The sequence below is a fragment of the Delphinus delphis genome, chromosome 1 (genome assembly GCF_949987515.2).
Source record: "Delphinus delphis chromosome 1, mDelDel1.2, whole genome shotgun sequence".
Lineage (NCBI taxonomy): Eukaryota > Metazoa > Chordata > Mammalia > Artiodactyla > Delphinidae > Delphinus > Delphinus delphis.
Window position 1 is genome coordinate 132288312 of NC_082683.1, and position 23318 is coordinate 132311629.

At 42.9% G+C, this 23318-nt stretch overlaps 1 protein-coding gene and 1 pseudogene across 2 annotated transcripts in view; both read right to left on the reverse strand.

The window, feature by feature from the left end:
- The window catches only part of ASTN1 (astrotactin 1), a 330103-nt gene that overhangs the window by 238813 nt on the left and 67972 nt on the right, over nt 1-23318 (reverse strand). The window lies entirely within an intron of this gene.
- On the reverse strand, nt 3785-9824 carry LOC132425576 (casein kinase I pseudogene; annotated as a pseudogene).

A 23318-nucleotide genomic window follows, 5' to 3' on the forward strand; every position in this document is an offset into this window, starting at 1 on the left:
TTTTTTTTTTTTTTTGCAGTACGCGAGCCTCTCACTGTTGTGGCCTCTCCCGCTGCGGAGCACAGGCTCCAGACGCGCAGGCTCAGCGGCCATGGCTCACGGGCCTAGCCGCTCTGCAGCACGTGGGATCTTCCTGGACCGGGACACGAACCCGTGTCGCCTGCATCGGCAGGCAGACTCTCAACCACTGCGCCACCAGGGAAGCCCCTGCCTTCTCTTTTTATCCTTCTCATATTCTCAATATGTATTTTCATTCATGTTTGCTTTTGCGGGGGGGGGGGCGGGGGCACAATTCACATGAAATCTACCTTCTTAACAAATTTTTAAGTGTACAGTACAGTACTGTTAACTATATACACACTGCTGCACAACAGAGCTCTAAAATTTTTTCATCTTGTATTACTGAAACTCTGTACCCATGGAAAAGCATCTTCCCATTTCTTCCTCCCTCTGGTCCCTGGCATCCACCATTCTACTTTCTGTTTCTCTGAGTTTTACTACTTTGGATACCTCATGTAAGTGGAACTATGCACTATTTGTCCTTCAGTGATGGATTATTTTCATTTTTTCATCAATGGACATTTAGATTGTCCCATATCTTTGCTATTATTAATAATGCTGCAATGAACATGGAAACGCAAATATCTCTTCAAGATCCTATTTTCAATTATTTTAGATAAATACCCAGAAGTGGGATTGCTGGATTATTTTATATAGTAGTTCTACTTTTAATTTTTTGAGGAAACTTCATAACGTTTTCCACAGTGGCTGTACCATTTTACATTTCCACAGTGTATAAAAGTTTGAATTTCTCCACAGTGTTACCAAGCTATTTCCTGTTTTTTTTTATGATAGCTATCTTAACAGGTGTGAAGTGATAGCTCATGATCTGCACTTCTCTGATGATTAATTATGTTGAGCATCTTTCATAAACTTGTTGACCATTTGTGTGCCTTGGAGAAATGTCTATTCAAGTTCTTAGCACATTTTTAAATGAAGTTATTTGGTTTTAACATTGGAGTCCTTAATATACTGGCTATTAACCTCTTACCATAATATGGTTTGCAAATATTTTTTCCCATTCCATAGGTTGCCTTTTCACTCTGTTGATTGTTTTCTTTGCTGTACAGAAGCTTTTCAGTTTGAGGGACTTCCCTGGTGGTCCAGTGGTTAAGAATCCACCTTCCAAGGCAGGGCACATGGGTTTGATCCCTGGTCGGGGAACTAAGATCCCACATGCTGCAGGGCAAATAAGCCTGTATGCCACAACTACTGAGCCCACAGACCTCAACTAGAGAGAAGCCCATGCGCCACAACTAGAGAGAAGCCTGCGTACTGTAACAAAGATCCCGCGTGCCGCAACTAAGACCTGACGTAGACAAAAATAAATAAATATATATTTTTTTAAAAGAAGCTCTTCAGTTTGATGTAGTCCCACTTGTCCACTTTTGCTTTCATTGCCTGTGTTTTTGATGTCATATCCAAAAAATGATTGCCAACACCAATCTTACGAAGATTTTCCCTCTGTTTTCAAGAAGTTTTATAGTTTCAGGTCTTATGCTTAAGTATTTAATCCATTCTGAGTTGATTTTTTTTGTTTGTTTTTTGTGGTACGCAGGCCTCTCACTGTTGTGGCCTCTCCCGTTGCGGAGCAACAGGCTCCGCACACGCACGGTCAGTGGCCATGGCTCATGGGCCCAGTCGCTCCGCGGCATGTGGGATCTTCCCGGACCTGGGCACAAACCCATGTCCCCTGCATCGGCAGGCGGACTCTCAACCACTGTGCCACCAGGGAAGCCCCTGAGTTGACTTTTAACATAAGGGTCCAACTTCATTCTTCTGTACGTGGATATCCAGGTTTCCCAACACCATTTATTAAAGAAATTATTCTTTCCCTATTGTGTAGTCTTGGCAATCTTGTTAAAGATAATTTGACAGTGTGTGCTTGGATCTAGTTCTAGACTCTCTATTCTGTTCCATTGGTCTATATGTCTGCCATTGTGCCAATATCATACTGTTTTGATTAGCACAGCTTCGTATTGTTTCGAAGTCTAAATGGAAACACATCCCTGTGCCTGGATTGAAAGACTCAATATTGTTAAAATGTCCATACTATCTAAAGTGATCTACAGATTCAATCCAATGCCTATGAAAAATCCCTATGGCATATTTTGCAGAAATAGGGAAAAAATCCTAAAATTCATGTGGAATCACAAGGATCCTGATAGCCAAAATGATCTTGTGAAATAAGAACAAAGATCAATAAGTGTTTTTACTCTTGCTGCTTCTTGCAGATCAACCCACTAACAAGACCACAGCAGTAATTTTTGCACGTCTATGACACACTCTCTCTTTGAACACTAGCTTTGAGAGAAAACTTGGATGTCATTCAGATGCACGAATCCCAGATACCCAAAGCCTGCTTAAGCACCTCAAGTCCAATATAGCTAACTTCTAAAAGTAAACCCAGTTTAGAACAACTCATGCAGAGATCTTAACAGTTTCCTCACTCGTCCCCAGTCTTGACAAAACTCCTATAATTTTTGCTCATCAGTATCAGTTCTCCAATCATCACCACCACTGGGAAAATGCCGTGATATTTTCCAAGAAAAGTCCCATAACTATTTTTTTTCCCCAACTGCCAAACACCTCCACCTTATTTCATACAGAAATGTCTCCACATAGGTTCACCCGTAACAACTGCAGCTCCCATGAACACAGTCTTTGCGGTTAGAACATGGTTTAAATCCTAATCTCATCATCTATCAGCTGTGTGTCTCTACACAACTCATTTAATAAACCTAAGCCTCAATTTCCTCACCTGAAACTGGCTCTAGTAATGATACCTCTATCAAAGATTTGTCATAAAGATGAAATAATACAGCGCCTGGCACTTAGCAAAGCCTGCATGATAATCATTATTATTATTAATATTATTTTGGTTTCATTTTCCTTTTTTTAAAAAAAAGCCCCTAAATTCTGTGGCCTCCAGGAAGCATCAGAGAAACGAAGTGCCATTTCTGTACACTTTGTAAGGCAAGACCTAGATGCACACGCCGCAGGGAACGCCCCCAGTTGCTCTAACCGCGCAGCACTCCGGCCTCCGGGAGACCACGCTGACCGCTCGGACCGGGCCCACTGTGGGTCTGGGACTGGCTTTAAGACGCTTATCTCCCACTGCTCGGTCGGCAGCGGCGAGCCAACACAAGAAAACCAGGCACACCTGGCACCACCCAAGGGGCCCAGTGGTGGCCGCCCAGAGGTCTGGGCCCTGGGGCAGCGGCTGGAGTAGGTGCGCAGGAACTCCCCGCCGGCCACACCTGCCGGCCCAGGCTTTGGAGCAGCATTTCGGCTGGGGGCCGCCCTCACCCAGCCTTCCCCTTTGGCCTGGGGAGGCCCAGGGCGGGCTCACCTCTGGCAGCAACGTCCCACAGCGACCCCAGGAGAAAACGGCCTCCGGATAGAGGGAGAGAAGCTGCACTTTATGGCACTAACGGGGCCGGCGGCTGCACTACTTACTCAGCAGACACGGGCGGAGATGCAAGGCAGAGCGGCCGCTGGAGTTTTCTTTTCTCCTTGTTCTAAATAGCTAATGCTCTTGGAAGGGCGGACTAGACACAGGTGTAAGGAATCTCGTCCAAAGTCTCATGTAAAGTAAGTGATCCCACGTGGGGAGGGCAGCTCTGCCGGCCTGGCAGTCTGCGTCCGGCTGCGGCCACATGGCCATGGCCAAGCTGGCCCCGAGGGGCTGCAGCGGGAAGATTCAGGGACCACCGCTCCAGGGTCACTTGCGTGGCTCCAGCGATTTTCTCTTTCTCCTCTGAAGGAAACAGCAGCACTTGGTGTCGTCAGCCACCTCCACGTCTGCAGGGACTGTGATGGGGACACCGAAGTGACCAGCGGTGGTGTCGTCGGCATTCAGCTCCCCGTGGATAGAGTTCAGTGCCTGGTTTTTGCTGTGTAGCAAGGCTTTGTCCCGAGCCTGAGGCTGCGAGGGCAGGCTGGTGTGGACCGTGCCATAGGCGTGGGCCGGGCCTTCCCGGCCCAGTCGGACTGGTAACCAAACACAAAGCGGCTGCGGTCAGAGGTAGTGAAGAACTTGTGCAGGTAGTCAGAGTTCAGCTTCTCAAAGAAGTCCAGGCGCCGCCCGTAGCACTGGTACGTGGCCATCTCCGGGAACCTCTCGGGGAGGCTCTCGGTGGGCGTGGCCCGCTTGGTGTCCCGGATCTTCCGCTGGCGCGCCTTGAGCCTCTGCCCGCGCAGGCTGTCGCACAGGAAGCACGTAGCCCAGCGCCTCCAGGTCATCACAACGGCTCTGGTCCTTGCCCAGGTGTGTTGAGGCTTATGTAGCACGTCGTGCTTGCAGTACGGGATGTGCTTCTTGGTCTCGGGGTTGATGGACTCCTTGGCTAGGCCGGAGTCAGTCGATGATTGTGGATGGCGTGCCCGGCAGCCCAGCCAGGAAGTTCTCGGGCTTCACGTCCCGGTAGGTGAGGCCCTTGGTGTGCATGTACTTCATGCGCCTGACCAGCTGGATTGCGATCCTGAGCACCGTTTTGAGCGTCAACTTCTGGTTGCAGGAGTGGAACAGGTCCTCCAGGCCAGACCCGTACAGCTCCAGCTCCGTGGCGTTGTAGTACTTCCCTCACAGGCCGAAGTAGTAGACCTGGCGCATGCCCTCTGCGGCGCTGAGCTGCGCTTAGAAGCTCCACTCCAGGTGCAGCTGCTGCGCCTGGGACTTGATGGGCTCCAATTGATATAGTTAAGTATTCATTTGTATAAAGATTCTTTTCTAGCCGGAGCTCCCCAAAGTTGCTAACTGGCTGTCTACTCTCCCCAAATCTCTTAAATGACCCTGTCTGTGATTTAGGTTCCAAGAGGTCATGAAGTGAACCGAGATCACCTATTAATGTTAAATGAGCCTGTAAGTGAATGTTGGGCAGCAAATCAAAACCACTGTTAGCAGCTACTCTGAGGAAGTTCCTCTCTTAAAGGACCAGCCGCCCTTTCATAAAAGACCACTTTTTTCTATGAATAATATAATAGTAGGGAAGAAAACGTTTCCATTAAGCAATATCAATTCTCAACACACTGGATATAATCTCTTATGCCTCCATAATTAAAAATTAAACACAAAGTATTATGTTAAAAAACTCCAAAGCTGATTTTTATGTACTCTTTTTCTCCAAAAACATCATTCTTACCAGCCTTTCAATATAATTATATTCCAGGGCAAAACATGCAGGTAAAAAAGAATAAATCAATATATATATAATCTTCCTTTAAAGTCCTAGCTTAGATTTTATGATGTGTACAGGCTGTTAAAAAAAAAAAATCAGGTCTGAAATTTTCCACAATGAACATATATAGTATATTCCATTATTTTGTTATTTTAAAAGGGAAAATCATGCAAAATATCTGACCTGTTGTATTTTTAGACACAAGAGACTTTCATTGACTGTGCAGGTTTTCATTGACTGTGTGAGTTTCTGTTAACCTATTTCTAGATCTTAAGTCCCTGACAAATAGCTGTTGCTTAATGTATATTTTTCTAAATAAATAAATACTAATATTAAATAAAAACTAAGAAGATATTTGAGGTTGGGACAGTTCAATGTTTTGCCAATATTATTGCCCAGTGGATTTTCCCCTCCTCTGCTCCACTTCCCTCTTTACTAAATAAAGAAAGAGCAATTTCAAGGAAACTATAACTGGGAAGTAGAAGGATTCTTACTGTTGTCCTTAATTCACTTAGGACAAGCATTCTCATCTTATTTATTTAAGAAAGTCCATGTGAAAGTCATTGAACTCAGAAAAGCATGGGCATCTATCTTCTTAAGCTATGAAAGTAAAAATAATGATAATAATATATTTAATTACAAGAAAAAATTTGGTTGTATGCATTTCGATCAACCCAAATTGATTAAAATTCAAATCACAGGATTTCTAAAGCTGGAAAGATTCTTACATGTCTTGGAATCTAACCCTTCCTTTTTAAAATTGTGGAAGCTGAGGTAGAAGAAGTTAAGTGATTGTCCCAAAGATATAGAACTAGTAAATGGCAGACAGACTTGTTCCCAGGTACCTAATTCCAATTTCAACACATGTTCCATTTCACTTCACTCTACTATAAACCCCTTAGTGTTTTACAGACTGATAATAAAAATTAGTTAATAAAGATGATGATGATAATGAAATTTCACTGTGCTGGAAACAGGGAAATGAGGTCAGTTAGCTGGCATTTGGTGATGCTTTTGTTAAGGCAGAACATCTATTATTTTCCATCTCCCTCTGCATTTAAAACAAATCTTTGTACTTTGCTTTAAAAAAGCCTTAGGCAACTAAGTATTATTCATTAAAACATTTAAGACAACTGACAGCTCCTAGTAATACACTTCCAGAACAGAACAAGCAGGATAAAGATAACTTAGCAACTGCATACACATAGAATTTTTCTACTGATACCCTAATCCCCTGCTGGCCAATTTTTTTAAAGTGGGCTTTTATTGTACCATAAAAATGAACAAGCTGAAGCTTTCACATCCGGAGAAAGGTTGGTACCTGCATGGAAAATGTTTTGCCTTCAGGAGTCCAGGATGAGAGAAGACCATTATTACTCCTAGTAAGGACAACTAATATGCGATAGAACTGGGTACTGAAATTCCATTTGTGAGTAGCACATAAACTACAGCTTTAGCAAGATGATTCCATTTCTAAGTATAAGATGATTACTGATGCAAGGTTGGTCTTGTTACCACTAATATGACTTTGTCTTTTAAAAACCAAAAACCCGGGCTTCCCTGGTGGCGCAGTGGTTGAGAGTCCGCCTGCCGATGCAGGGGACGCGGGTTCGTGCCCCGGTCCGGGAGGATCCCACATGCCGCGGAGCGGCTGGGCCCGTGAGCCTTGGCCGCTGAGCCTGCGCGTCCGGAGCCTGTGCTCCGCAACGGGAGAGGCCACAACAGTGAGAGGCCCGCGTACCGCAAAAAAAAAAAAAAAAAAAAAAAAAAAAAACCAAAAACCCAGCTTTGGAGAACTATTTGACAGTAGCTATGAAAACTAGGCACTTGCATCCACTATACACCGGAAATTCCACTCATCGGTATATACCTGACTAAAATGCATTTCTATATGAGTCAAAAGACATGCACAAGAATGTTCATAGCAGCCCTATTCAAAATAGCCCCAAACTGGAAGCTACTCAAATGGCCATCAAAAATAGGATGGATAAACACATTGTGATATAATCACACAATGGAATACCACTTTGCAGTGATAGTGGGTAAACTACAGCTACTCTCAGTGACACGAAACAGATTTTTACAAAAACATATTGTAGAGTAAAAGAAGCCACCTACGGGAAAAGTTTGCACTGTATGATTCTGTTATATAAAATTTAAAAGTGATCCTATTAATCTATGGTGTTACAAATCCAGTTAATGCTTCCCCTTGGCGGAGGGGGTGGTGACTGAAAGGGGCACAAGGAGGATTTGGGGGAGGGTGCTAACTCTGTTTTCTTTCGTGATCAGGGTCCTGGTTATACAGGGTCGCTATCTTTGTTTAAATGCATTGACCTATACGCTTATGATTTGTAAGTTCATATGAGTTTATGTATATGTCATTTAAAAAGTCTGAAACCCTAAACATTTTCCTATAAAAACATGATAGGGCGAGAGTGACACATGAGTAGAAGCGATGTGCCATCAGTAAGATAAAGAATGACTGCACCGGGCTTCCCTGGTGGCGCAGTGGTTGAGAGTCCGCCTGCCGATGCAGGGGATGTGGGTTCGTGCCCCGGTCCGGGAGAATACCACATGCCGCGGAGCGGCTGGGCCCGTGAGCCATGGCCGCTGAGCCTGCGCGTCCGCAGTACTTATTATGAGCCAATACAGTGTTAGGCATTTATATAATCTTCATAATAGCTTTCAAAAGCAGGTACTATTGGCCTCATTTTACAGAGAAGGAAACAGACTCTGAGAGAGGATGAAGCCTATGCAAGTTATGCTGCTACTAAATAAGGGAAGAGAGATTCAAATTTGGGACCACTGACTCCTCAGGCTGTTTTCATATAGCACATTTTTTATAGAGGTCAATAGCCCTTTGACAAAATGTCTGCATTCCCTAGAGAAGAGAACCAAAGGGTTCTTTTCAACTCTGCTTTAAGTCTATCCTAACACCAGGGAGTATTCCAAGTGCAAGAAAAAACACAACCACCCTTTTGCCTGAAAAACAGTCTTAAATAGCAGGGGTAGTGAAGGTATAAGTTTTTAATAATTGTCATCACTGGGTTAAAACACTTTCTCAATCAAGCCCAATATTCTTTCAGAAATGATGGTATCCAAGGTGTGGGTATCTTCCAAAAGGCAGGCCTCAAAAGTTTAGGTATCCACGTTCAATGTGTCTAACTTCCTTTAGACTCAAGAAAAAATCACTCCTAGCACTACAGAACGGGCCAACATCCAAAGAGGAAGAAACCAATGGTGCCACCCCAAAAGACTTCAGAGAAACCGTAAACCAGCTGTATTGCTTTGAGGTATCAACTCCAACTAGGAGCAGGCGTCCCCTACAAGCTATTCCCTGACCATCACAGCTGATGCTATGACACAGAATAAACATCTGACTCTCCCTACCTCAGCTTCTCCACACTGCAAAAGGATGATAAGAACTCCTACCTGTCCTCAAAGGTGTTAAAAGAACCAGCTTATATCTGCAGAGAGAAGCACTGTTTGGGTGCTGAGTGACCTCCAATACAGGGAGCCTTGAACAATGCAGATTGGTGTCGGTCTTGGACAGATCACACATGTTCTCACCTCCCAACAGAGAAGGTTTGAGAGTGACCCCCTAGCTCATAATGAGACACAAAAGCAAATGGATGATGCGGAGATATATCTGGGGACTAAATGAAGAAATCAGAAGAAAAATCGGAGTGAAATTGGCCAGGCTAACAGTGACCTACAGTAGCCCTGCCCTTGCATACAAAATCACAGGATGGACATTGGTCCTCTGCAAGCTCTCTGGCAGGGTTGGCCGGACTGGGCACTGGGAGAGTTGACTGAACCCACACCAGAGACAGCAGCCACAGAGACTCAATTAAAACTGATCCAACGTGAGAACAGAGAAGAGGATACACTGAGCTACAGGGATGGAGCAGCAGGTACTCAATGGGTATGCAAGAGTAGTAAAGCAATAGATAAATCAGACTTAATAGCTGGCTCCTGATCAGGTGACTCTCCTCCAGGGCTTCCACCTGGTGGCAAGCACAGGTGATTACTAAGAACAAGCTCCCAGGCTCTGAGTTAGGTCATTTTACATGTTTATCACACAGTCCTCTCACCAGCCCCTGAAAAGTGGGTATTATCATTTTTCAAGAAATGAGGGTCAAAGTGACAAAGTAACTTGCGTTAAGACAGTGCCGCCATCACTAAAATATAGGTCTGGCTGAGACAGGAGCCCTTGCTCATTAAACTGGGTCCTCCATCTCTCATCACAGTTATTCACTGTGTATACTAGCTCTGAGCAGATCCCCAGGCTGACTCAGTAGGAAATCCAAACTATGGTACCTGGCTTTGTAGTTAAAGGGTATGGCCTGTACTACAGTAACTGATCCAACAAGCATTTGAAGAGGCCCTGCTATGGGCCAGGCTTGTGCTAGATGAGAATAATGCAGAAAAAAGAAGACCCACTCCTTCACCTTGGCAACATCCATTGGCATCCAACAAGCATGGTGCAGCAGCCATTCTGGGCAAGTTCTCCAGCACAGACTTCAGCCACAGTTGGTGAGATGCGTAAGCAATCACAGAGGTTATGGCCCCCTTGAAAGCCATTCTCAAGGAGGCCCTCAGCAAACAGGATATTCTTTCGTCTGAGTTTTGACCGTTCTTTATTAATCTCCTGAGGATTATGGCTAAAAACTGCTGCATGTTCTTTTACTTTTAATTACAGTCCTATAGAAGGTTTGATTTTATTTAAAAAAAAAACAAACTAGTAAAATTACTGCAGAAGAAAAAAAGTTCTTAATAATTTATTCATAATGCTATTAAGACAAAGTCATGTTTTATTGGGCTCTGTGTGTTTATGTTGTGTTGCAGAAGTCAATAAGAGGGAGCTTCAGTAATATATAATATCTATGAATATTCTCCATGTATGTTCACCAAACAATGTCTCAGCATCAATAAAGGATTTCAATAATTAAAAGGTATGATTTTCCCCAGTTTAACTATTTCCTTCTAAAAGGGTGCCACAGACGCTTATACTGACAGCCTCTCATTCCCAGCAAAAGCAACTGCACTTTATGAGGAGAGAGTGGAATGAATGTTAGTCCAGGAAGGGGCTCTTGTCTCCATGCTGACGCTAACTGCACATGACCTTGAGGTCTAGGTATTCTGTACGATGAAAAGATTTAGATGAGGCAATGCCCGCGTCTTCCCCAGCTTTCCAACTGTGAAATAGCACTCCCCTGGGCCTTATCTTTATCCCTTCTTGATCACCACTACCTTTTGTCAGGGGTCATTTTGACATGAGTTTCTTCCTTCCCAAATGCGCATTGCTCTTCGACTACTTAGCCTGGCTCACAGAGTTAATAGGCAGAATGGAGGCCCACTGGCTACGGAGACAAGCGATGGTTCCCTCTCCAACTTGCTGTTTGCCCTTGATCAGGAAGTCACTTAGGAATCCCAGGCCCATCATTTCCTCACTGATGGGGGATTATGTGACAAGATTTAGCTACCATGAAGGAGTGAGAGAGGATTAAATAATATGCTTGTATGGGACTTAGCCAATACTTGATGTTACACTGGATACTTGGTAAATAATTACCTTTTGAGTCTCACAGAACTCACCTGAAATACCTTCCTGATTCAAGGACTAAATAGTTCCATAACAGGGTTTAGTTCCTTTTCATTCCCTAAAAGAACTGTGCCACAAACTGAGAGCCTTGATATACCACTGCAAGCATGGATTTCCTTTGCCTCAGCTCCCGAGAATCACTAAAGAATCATGATCACTATGTTTTACATTCTCAAATCATTTCCCCCATATTCTTTATAGATAGACGCTTATTATGCCGTAAACATAAAGGGAAAATATCCAGTGGGTATTTTGACACTGTTAACACTCCCTCTCGGGGAGACCTTCAAGATGGCAGAGTAAAATGTGGAGATCACCTTCCTCCCCACAAATACATCAGAAATGCATCTACACGTGGAACAACTCCTACAGAACACCTACTGAACACTGGCAGAAGACCTCAGACTTCTCAAAAGGCAAGAAACTCCCCACGTGCCTGCGTAGGGCAAAAGAAAAAAGAAAAAACAGAGAAAAGAATAGGAACATGACCTGCACCTCTGGGAGGGAGCTGTTTAGGAGGAAAAGCTTCCACACACTAGGAAGCCCCTTCACTGGTGGAGACCGGGGTGGGGGGAAGTTTCAGAGCCCCGGAGGAGAACGCAGCAATAGGGGTGCCGAGGGCAAAGCGGAGAGATTCCCGTACAGAGCATCAGTGCCGACCAGCACTCACCAGCACGAGAGGCTTGTCTGCTCCCCCGCCGGGGCGGGCGGGGGCTGGGAGCTGAGGCTCCGGCTTCGGAGGTTAGACCCCAGGGACTGGGGTTGGCTACGTAAACAGAGCCTAAAGTGGGCTAGTGCGCCACAGCTAGCCAGGAAGGAGTGCAGGAAAGACTCTGGACCTGCCTAAGAGGCAAGAGACCATTGTTTTGGGGTGTGCAAGGAGAGGGGATTCAGAGCACCGCCTAAATGAGCTCGAGGTGGGCGCTAGTTGCAGCTATCAGGCAGACCGCAGAGACGGGCATGAAACGCTAAGGCTGCTGCTGCAGCCACCAAGAAGCCTGTGTGCGAGCACAGGTCACTATCCACACCTCCCCTTCCAGGAGCCTGTGCAGCCCGCCACTGCCAGGGTCCCGTGATCCAGGGACAACTTCCCCGGGAGAACACATGGGGCGCCTCAGGCTGGTGCAACGTCACGGCAGCCTCTGCCGCCGCAGGCTTGCCCCACACTCCGTACCCCTCCCTCCCCGTGGCCTGAGTGAGCCAGAGCCCGCAAGTCAGCTGCTCCTTTAACCCCGTCCTCTCTGGGCAGGGAACAGATGCCCTCAGGCAACCTACACGCAGAGGCGGGTCTAAATCCAAAGCTGAACCCCAGGAGCTGTGCAAACAAAGAAGAGAAAGGGAAATCTCTCCGTGCGGCATCAGGAGCAACGGATTAAATCTCCACAATCAACTTGATGTACCTGCATCTGTATAATACCTGAGTAGACAACAAATCATCCCAAAACTGAGGTGGTGGACATTGGGAGCAACTGTAAACTTGGGGGTGCTTTCTGCATCGAATTTTTTTTCTTTTATGTTTATCTTAGTTTAGTATTTAGAGTTTATAATCACTGGTAGATTCGTTTATTGATTTTCTTGCTCTCTTTTTTTATACATATATAGCTATTTTTTTTTTCCTTTTTCTCTTTTTCTGAGTGTGTATGTGTATGCTTTGTTGTGTTATTTTGTCTGTATAGCTTTGCTTTTACCATTTGTCCTAGGGTTCTGTCTGTCCATTTTTTTTTATTTTGTTTTTTTCTTTGTTTTTTAGTATAGTTTTTAGCGCTTGTTATCATTGCTGGATTTGTCCTTTGGTTTGGTTGCTCTTTCTTTTTTTTTAATTACTTTTTAATTTTTAACAATTACTAAAAATTTTTTATTTTAATAACTTTCTTTTCTTTTATTTTTTTCTCTCTTTCTTTCTTTTTTTCTCCCTTTTATTCTAAGCCGTGTGGCTGACAGCATCTTGGTGATCCGGCCGGGTGTCAGGCCTGTGCCTCTGAGGTGGGAGAGCCAAATGCAGGACACTGGTACACCAAAGACCTCCCGGCTCCACGTAATATCAGTGAAAGCTCTCCCAGAGATCACCATCTCAACGCTAAGACCCAGCTCCACTCTATGACCAGCAAGCTACAGTGCTGGACACCCTATGCCAAACAGCTAGCAACACAGGACACAACCCCACCCATTAGCAGAGAGGCTGCCTAAAATGATAATAAGGTCACAGACACCCCAAAACACACCACTGGATGTGGTCCTGCCCACCAGAAAGACAAGATCCAGCCTCATCCAGCAGAACACAGGCACCAGTCCCCTCCACCAGGAAGCCTACACAACCGACTGAACCAACCTTAGCCACGGACACCATAAACAACGGGAATTACGAACCTACAGCCTGCGAAAAGGAGACCCCTAACACAGTAAGTTAAGCAAAATGAGAAGACAGAGAAACAAAGCAGAGGAAGGAGCAAGGTAAAAACCCACCAGACCTAACAAATGAAGAGGAAATAGGCAGTCTACCTGACAAAGAATTCAGAGTAATGATAGTAAAGATGATCCAAAATCTTGAAAATAGAATGGAAAAAGTACAAGAAACATTTAACAAGGACCTAGAAGAACTAAAGAGCAAACAAACAATTACGAACAACACAATAAATGAAATTAAAACTTCTCTAAGAAGGAATCAATAGCAGAATAACTGAGGCAGAAGAACGGATAAGTAACGTGGAAGATAAAATAGTGGAAATAACTACAGCAGAGCAGAATTTAAAAAAAGAATGAAAAGAATTGAGGACAGTCTTAGAGAACTCTGGGAAAACATTAAACGCACCAACATTTGAATTATAGGAGTCCCAGAAGGAGAAGAGAAAAAGAAAGGGAATGAGAAAATATTTGAAGAGATTGTAGCTGAAAATATCCCTAATATGGGAAAGGAAATAGTCAATCAAATCCAGGACGCACAGAGAGTCCCATACAGAATAAATCCAAGGAGAAAAATGCCAACATACAGGTTAATTAAACTATCAAAAATTAAATACAAAGAAAAATTATTAAAGGCAGCAAGGGAAAAACAACAAATAACATACAAGGGAATCCCCATAAGGTTAACAGCTGATCCTTCAGCAGAAACTCTGCAAGCCACAAGGGAGTGGCAGGACATATTTAAAGTGATGAAAGGGAAAAACGTAAAACCAAGATGACTCTCCCCAGCAAGGATCTCATTCCGATTTCACAGAGAAATTAAAACCTTTGCAGACAAGCAAAAGTTAAGAGAATTCAGCACCACCAAACCAGCTTTACAACAAATGCTAAAGGAACTTCTCTAGGCAGGAATACAAGAAAAGGAAAAGACCTACAATAACAAACCAAAAACAATTAAGAAAATGGTAATAGGAACATACATATTAATAATTACCTTAAGTGTAAATGGATTAAATGCTCTAACCAAAAGACATAGACTGGCTGAATGGATACAAAAACAAGACCTGTATATATGCTGTCTACAAGAGACCAACTTCAGACCTAGGGACACATACAGACTGAAAGTGAGGGGATGGATAAAGATATTCCATGCAAATGGAAATCAAAAGAAAGCTGGAGTAGCAAATCTCATATCAGACAAAACAGACTTTAAAACAAAGAGTATTCGAAGAGACAAAGAAGGACACTACATAATGATCAAGGGATCAATCCAAGAAGAATATATAACAACTGTAAATATTCATGCACCCAATATAGGAGCACCTCAATAAATAAGGCAAATGCTAACAGCCATAAAAGGGGAAATCGACAGTAACACAATAATAGTAGGGGACTTTAACACCTCACTTTCACCAATGGACAGATCATCCAAAATGAAAATGAATAAGGAAACACAAGCTTTAAATGACACATTAAACAAGATGGACTTAATTGATAATTATAGGACATTCCATCCAAAAACAACAGAATACACTTTCTTCTCAAGTGCTCATAGAACATTCTCCAGGAGAGATCATAACTTGGGTCACAAATCAAGCCTTGGTAAATTTAAGAAAATTGAAATTGTATCAAGTATCTTTTCTGACCACAACGCTATGAGACTAGATATCAATTACAGGACAAAATCTGTAAAAACTACAAACACATGGAGGCTAAACAATACACTACTAAATAACCAAGAGATCGTTGAAGAAATCAAAGAGGAAATCAAAACATACCTACAAACAAATGACAATGAATACACGACAACCCTAAACCTATGGGATGCAGCAAAATCAGTTCTAAGAGGTAAGTTTATAGCAATACAATCCTACCTCAAGAAACAAGAAGCATCTGAAATAAACAACATAACCTTACACCTAAAGCAATTAAAGAAGAACAAAAAAACCCCAAAGTTAGCAGAAGGAAAGAAATCACAAGATCAGATCAGAAATAAATGAAAAAAGAAATGATGACAACAGTAGCAAAGATCAATAAAACTAAAAGCTGGTTCTTTGAGAAGATAAAAAAAAGTGATAAACCATTAGTTAGACTCATCAAGAAAAAACGGGAGAAGACTCAGATCAATAGAACTAGAAATGAAAAAGAAGTCACAACAGACACTGCAGAAACACAAAGGATCATGAGAGATTACTACAAGCAACTATATGCCAATAAAATGCACAGCCTGGAAAAAATGGACAAATTCTTAGAAAAGCATAACCTCCCAAGACTGAACCAGGAAGAAATACAAAATATAAACAGACAAATCACAAGCACTGAAATTGAGACGCTGATTAAAAATCTTCCAACAAACAAAAGCCCAGGACCAGGTGGCTTCACAGGCGAATTCTATCAAACATTTAGAGAAGAGCTAACACCTATCCTTCCCAAAATCTTCCAAAATATAGCAGAGGGAGAAACACTCCCAAACTCATTCGATGAGGCCATCATCACCCCGATATCAAAACCAGACAAAGATGTCACAAAAAAAGAAAACTACAGGCCAATATCACTGATGAACATAGGTGCAAAAATCCTCAACAAACTACTAGCAGAATCCAACAGAATCCAACAGCACATTAAAAGGATCATACACCATGATCAAGTGGGGTTTATCGCAGAAATTCAAGGATTCTTCAATATATGCAAATCAATCAACGTGATACACCATATTAACAAATTAAAGGAGAAAAACCATATGATTATCTCAATAGATGCAGAAAAAGCTTTCGACAAAATTCAACACCCACTGATGATAAAAACCCTCCATAAAGTAGGCATAGAGGGAACTTGACCTCAACATAGTAAAGGCCATATATGAAAAAACCCTCAGCCAACATCATTCTCAATGGTGAAAAACTGAAACCATTTCCACTAAGATCAGGAACAAGACAATATTGTCCACTGTCACCACTATTATTCAACATAGTTTTGGAAGTTTTAGCCACAGCAATCAGAGAGAAAAAGAAATAAAAGGAATCCAAATCGGAAAAGAAGAAGTAAAGCTGTTACTGTTTGTAGATGACGTGATACTATACATAGAGAATCCTAAAGATGCTACCAGAAAACTACAAGAGATAATCAATGAATTTGGTAAAGTAGCAGGATACAAAATTAATGCACAGAAATCTCTGGCATTCTTACACACTAATGATGAAAAATCTGAAAGTGAAATTAAGAAAACACTCCCATTTACCATTGCAACAAAAAGAATAAAATATCTAGGAATAAACCTACCTAAGGAGACAAAAGACCTGTATGTAGAAAATTATAAGACACTGATGAAAGAAATTAAAGATGATAAAAATAGATGGAGAGATATACCATGTTCTTGGATTGGAAGAATCAACATTGTGAAAATGACTCTACCACCCAAAGCAATCTACAGATTCAAAGCAATCCCTATCAAACTACCACTGGCATTTTTCACAGAACTAGAACAAAAAATTTCACAATTTGTATGGAAACACAAAAGACCCCAAATAGCCAAAGCAATCTTGAGAACAAAAAATGGAGCTGGAGGAATCAGTATGACTTCAGACTATACTACAAAGCTACAGTAATCAAGACAGTATGGTATTGGCACAAAAACAGAAATATAGATCAATGGAACAGGATAGAAAGCCCAGAGATAAACCCACGCACATATGGTCACCTTATCTTTGATAAAGGAGGCAAGAATATACAATGGAGAAAAGACAGCCTCTTTAATAAGTGGTGCTGGGAAAACTGGACAGGTACATGTAAAAGTGTGAAATTAGAACACTCCCTAACACCATACACAAAAATAAACTCAAAATGGATCAAATACCTAAATGTAAGGCCAGACACTATCAAACTCTTAGAGGAAAACATAGGCAGAACACTCAGTGACATAAATCACAGCAAGATCCTTTTTGACCCACCTCCTAGAGAAATGGAAATAAAGACAAAAATAAACAAATGGGACCTAATGAAACTTAAAAGCTTTTGCAAAGCGAACGAAACCATAAACAAGACCAAAAGACAACCCTCAGAATGGGAGAAAATATTTGCAAATGAAGCAATGGACAAAGGATTAATCTCCAAAATTTACAAAGAGCTCATGCATCTCAATAACAAAAAAACAAACAACCTAATCCAAAAATGGGCAGAAGACCTAAATAGACATTTCTCCAAAGAAGATATACAGAGTGCCAACAAACACATGAAAGAATGCTCAACATCATTAATCATTAGAGAAATGCAAATCAAAACTACAATGAGATACCATCTCACACTGATCAGAATGGCCATCATCAAAAAACCTAGAGCGCTTCCCTGGTGGTGCAGTGGTTGAGAGTCTGCCTGCCAATGCAGGGGACACGGGTTCATGCCCCGGTCCGGGAAGATCCCATATGCTGCGGAGCAGCTGGGCCTGTGAGCCATGGCCCCTGAGCCTGTGCGTCTGGGGCCTGCGCTCCGCAGCAGGAGAGGCCACAACACTGAGAGGCCTGCGTACTGCAAAAAAAAAAAAGAAAAGAAAAAACCTAGAGACAATAAATGCTGGAGAGGGTGTGGAGAAAAGGGAATCCTCTTGCACTGTTGGTGGGAATGTAAATTGATACAGCCACTATGGAGAACAGTATGGAGGTTCCTTAAAAAACTACAAATAGAACTACCATATGACCCAGCCATCCCACTACTGGGCATATACCCTGAGAAAACCATAATTCAAAAAGAGTCATGTACCAAAATGTTCATTGCAGCTCTATTTACAGTAGCCAGGACATGGAAGCAACCTAAGCGTCCGTCGACAGATCAATGGATAAAGAAGACGTGGCGCATATATACAATGGATTATTACTCAGCCATAAAAAGAAACGAAATTGAGTTATTTGTGGTGAGGTGGATGGACCTAGAGTCTGTCATACAGAGTGAAGTAAGTCAGAAAGAGAAAAACAAATACCGTTTGCTAACACATATATATGGAATCTAAGAAAAAAAAAAAAGGTCATGAAGAACCTAGGGGTAGACCGGAATAAAGACACAGACCTATTAGAGCATGGACTTGAGGATATGGGGAGGGGGAGGGGTGGGCTGTTCGAGGTGAGAGAGTGGCATGGACATATATACACTACCAAGCGTAAAGTGCATAGCTAGTAGGAAGCAGCCGCGTAGCTCAGGGAGATCAGCTAGGTGGTTTGTGACCGCCTAGAGGTGTGGGATAGGGAGGGTGGGAGGGAGGGAGATGCAGGAGAGAAGAAAAATGGGAGCATGTGTATATGTATAACTGATTCACTTTGTTATAAAGCAGAAACTAACACACCATTGTAAAGCAATTATACTCCAATAAAGATGTTAAAAAAAAAAAACTAAAAATAGAACTACCATACGACCCAGCAATCCCACTACTGGGCATATACCCTGAGAAAACCATGATTCAAAAATAGTCATAGGGCTTCCCTGGTGGCGCAGTGGTTGAGAGTCCACCTGCCGATGCAGGGGACACGAGTTCGTGCCCCAGTCCGGGAAGATCCCACATGCCGCGGAGCAGCTGGGCCCATGAGCCATGGCTGCTGAGCCTGCACGTCCAGAGCCTGTGCTCCGCAACAGGAGAGGCCGCAACAGTGAGAGGCCCGCGTACCCCCAAAAAAAAAAAAAAAAAAAAGAGTCATGTACCACAATGTCATCGCAGCTCTATTTACAATAGCCAGGACATGGAAGCAACCTAAGTGTCTGTCGGCAGATGAATGGATAAAGAAGATGTGGCACATATATAAAATGGAATATTACTCAGCCATTAAAAGAAACGAAATTGAGTTGTTTGTAGTGAGGTGGACGGACCTAGAGTCTGTCATACAGAGTGAAGTAAGTCAGATAGAGAAAAACAAATACTGTATGTTAACACATATATATGGAATCTAAAAAACAAAAACAAATGGTTCTTAAGAACCTAAGGGCAGCACAGGAATAAAGATGCAGACATAGAGAATGGACTTGAGCACACAGGGAGGGGGAAGGGTTAGCTGGGACAAAGTGAGAGAGTGGCATGGACTTACATACACTACCAAATGTAAAATAGACAGCTAGTGGGAAGCAGCCGCATAGCACAGGGAGAGCAGCTCAGTGCTTTGTGATGGATGGGTGGGATAGGGAGGGGGTGGAAGGGAGACGCAAGAGGGAGGAGATATGGGGATATATGTGTAAGTATAGCTGATTCATTTTGTTATAAAGCAGAAACTAACACACCATTGTAAAGCAATTATACTCCATTAAAGATGTTAAAAAAGAAAAAAAAAATGACTCCCTCTCCACCATAACTAACATGGTCATCCCACTATAAACTGGAAGAGACAACTTGGCTTCATGGAAAGAACTCACATTTAAGCAAGCAGTCAAACTCAATGAGATGCTAATAATTATTGTTAGCAACGATTGAGAGATTAGTCTATGCCAGCATTGTTCTGAATAATTTTCACTTATCAAGTCCTTTATTCCTGGAGAGAACCCTACAAGTTTGTTACTATTTTCATGTCCATTTCACCGTGCAAAAAACATGCAGCACAGGAAGGTTAAACGCTTCAAAATGCCAGATTTCTAGGAATTGGTTCACACCAGATTTAAACCCAAGCAGTTTAGAGTCTGGGCTTTTAATTATGCTACTCTTCAGAGTTGGCAGGATGATCTGAAAGAATGTATGTAGAGAACTGGCCATACTGAAAGCACTCAATGAATAGTAATTTATATTATTTACATTAAAATAGCTATTTTCTTAAATGTTGTTGCTTTTCGCAACTGATTATGACAGAGATTCATCCTTTGTATTCCTCTTTTCCACTTTCACTTCCCATATTTTTAGTTCCACTGGCCTCACTGCTATCTGAGTCCACAGACACAAGGCCCCATGGCATTCATGTCATCCCAGAGTGAACCCCCTCTCTATCCCATCTTGTAACTTCCCTCGGTCTGGCTTTCAGAGTTCCACTTGCTGACCTACCAGCTTACTGTTTGAAATAAAATTCAGAGGAACAAGTCCCTCAGCCTTTTCCTATACTTTCCTCACTCTGTGGACAGCTTCAGCCTCTGATAAACTGGTCACTTGTTTTGTAAGATATGTTAAGATACAGCAAAAGTTTAGTCTGTGATACCTTACCCTGTTAAAGGGAAGCTTACCCTAAGATTATAGACTCCTCATTTTCTGCAACTCACTGATGCAGTCACCAAAACATCATCAGCTTTTTTGGCTCAGGTAAGCATCTAGCTGCATGGTGTTCAAATGACAGCAACAGTGAGGCAGATAACAGGTCTTATAAAACACCATTCGCAGAAGATAATCATAGTAATTTGCTGCCATCATTCCCTCGCAAATCCAGGAAAAGGAGCAGCATTAAATCCCATATAGAAGGCAGACATGTTGAGACTTAGAGAAGTACATGGTCCACATGAATTCTGGGAACTGGTGGCAAAGCCAAGAAATAATGAAGTAGCAGATGGCAGGCCATCAGTGGAAAGGTGGACCCTTCCACTACCTCACCTAACCAATCTGAGGTAGCTGGTAGTTTATCTGAAGGCCATTTTCAAATCATGCAGTACCTGGCTCCTCAAAATGTGGTCCATGGACCAGCTGCATGGATATCACTTGGGAACGTGTTAGAAATGAAGACTCTCAGGTCCCTCCCCAGACCTCCTGAGTCTGAATCAACATTAGAAGCTGGCTATTCCTGAGTGCATTACATATTGAGAAGTTCTGGGGGGGGCTTATAGCTCAGGTTAAGACTGGCAGGCCTGACCTACCTATAAAAGACTCCATTTTGAAATTTCAATGAATAAGTAAGTACATATGATAATATAAAAGCAAAATTATGAAAGGGTAAAAAGTTTTTAAATTGTGCTCAGAATAAAGTTGCAACACTAACGAAGAGATGACAAGAGATCTGCATGGAAACCCAATAGAAATATTCCATTTGCTGCTCTGACACACCACCCGCTTTTCTTCATCTTGCTCTGTGCCCAGGGAGGCTGACCTGTGTGAGAACAGAGGGATGAAGAAGGGTGAGATTCCCCAGGGGCCAGCCTTGGGCTGGCCGTGTCCCTCAGTGGAGGTCACAGCTCTGTCCCAACAGCCCTCACCATCTCTGAGTTCTAGTAACTGCCTCCTTCTCTTCCCCTTCAGGCCTAAGGCTGGTCACAACACTTTGATGTTAATAGCGTCTGCATACTGCACTATTCCTTTTTGTACCTTTTAAATAATCCCTTAGTAAATTCTGTAAGACTCAGTTGGAGTATATAACTTGTTTTCTGCTGGGACCCTGATTGATAGATTTAGACAAAACTGTTGGTTCAAAGAAAGAAAGGAGGGGCTTCCCTGGTGGCGCAGTGGTTGAGAGTCCGCCTGCCGATGCAGGGGACACGGGTTCGTGCCCCGGTCCGGGAGGATCCCACGTGCCATGGAGCAGCTAGGCCCGTGAGCCATGGCCGCTGAGCCTGTGCGTCCGGAGCCTGTGCTCCACAAAGGGAGAGGCCACAACAGTGAGAGGCCCGCATACCGCTAAAAAAAAAAAAAAAAGAAAGAAAGAAAGAAAGGAAAGGAGAATTAACCTATCATAGGGGAGGGAACTTAAAATCTAAGAATGGTCCGGGGAAAGAGGGTGTGACAAGTTTAATAAGGGCCATGTTCCATCACACTTAGATGTCACACGTAAGAAACATGCTCTTAACATGTTTAATAGCAAGCTTACCCCTCATCTGTTAAGGAATCCTAATTCTCAGAATGGGGTTTCCACTGCATTTCAATCCAGATTCACTATCAAGTACATCCTAGTTGTGTCTTGTCATAGCAACATCCCTTTAGATGCTCATCTGGCCTGCATCTGCGAAAACAGCCTTAGAAGGTAAGTCATCTCCTAAAAGTGTCCCCTCTCCTTCCCTTCTCCCTAAAGTACAGAGTTGATTGCATAAGCCACCTTTTTCCCTATAAGATCTGTCCTTTCACAATCAACTTCTTCAGGTCCCCCATTTATTTGTATAGTATGACCCCTATTTTCCAGAAGCTTCCAGAATTAGATATGATCTCATTTCTGTCTGACTCCTTTACATCAAATGTCAAATGTGTACACGCATTCGACTATCTACAAAACCAAATGCAACTGCACTGAGTGGCCCTTGGCCCACACCACTCCAGAGGGCCCAACTCTACAAGAAGTAAGCATGACCAGCCTGGTCAGGCAAAAAGGCTTTCCTGCAGCTCTACATCCATCACTGCCACTCAGATGTCAAGCCTATTCCTACCGCATCTTGTCCCTCTATCTAGAATCTCATCTCCAACAACCAGTTCTTAAGTAATTCTATATCACCCAGCATTCAAGGCCCTTAGCAGGCTCACCTACTTTGTAAAGTCTTCCCTTCAACTTTAAAACATAAAAATGTCTCCCTTATCCAACTCCTTTGGAGCTTGCTTGCTTCAAAGTGAGAACCAAGGGGGTTTCTGTAAGCACAGCGCATGTGTGCAAACATAAATGGACACACGGGGCGAAAAGATTCCAGCATGACTTCTAGGTTCCTGGCTTAAGAGCCTAGGTGGAAGGTATTGTGGTTTACTCATTTCTATAAATTAATTTATTTTTGTCTCTTAGGTCTCCTTTATTCCATAATAGTCCTTCCCTCCTTCCCTCTTCCTTTTTTTATGCCTTTGATTTTTTTTTTTTTTTTTTTTTGCAGTACGCGCTCTCACTGTTGTGGCCTCTCCCGTCGCGGAGCACAGGCTCCGGACGCACAGGCTCAGTGGCCATGGCTCATGCCTTTGAGCCACGCGCCCGCGTATGCCTTTGATTTTTTAGTGAAACTCGTGTATGTTCCACATTCTGGGTTTGGCTGATTGTTTTATGTGGCGTCTTTCAACGTGTTCCCTTCTTACATTTTTTTGTCGTTTTAAAATTTGCAGTGAGATACGTACAGCATGAAATTTAACCTCTTAACTATTTTTAAGTGGACATTTCCGGGGCATTAAGTACATTCACATTGTTGTACAATCATCACCATCATCCATCTCCAGAATTGTCCTCCTCTTCCCC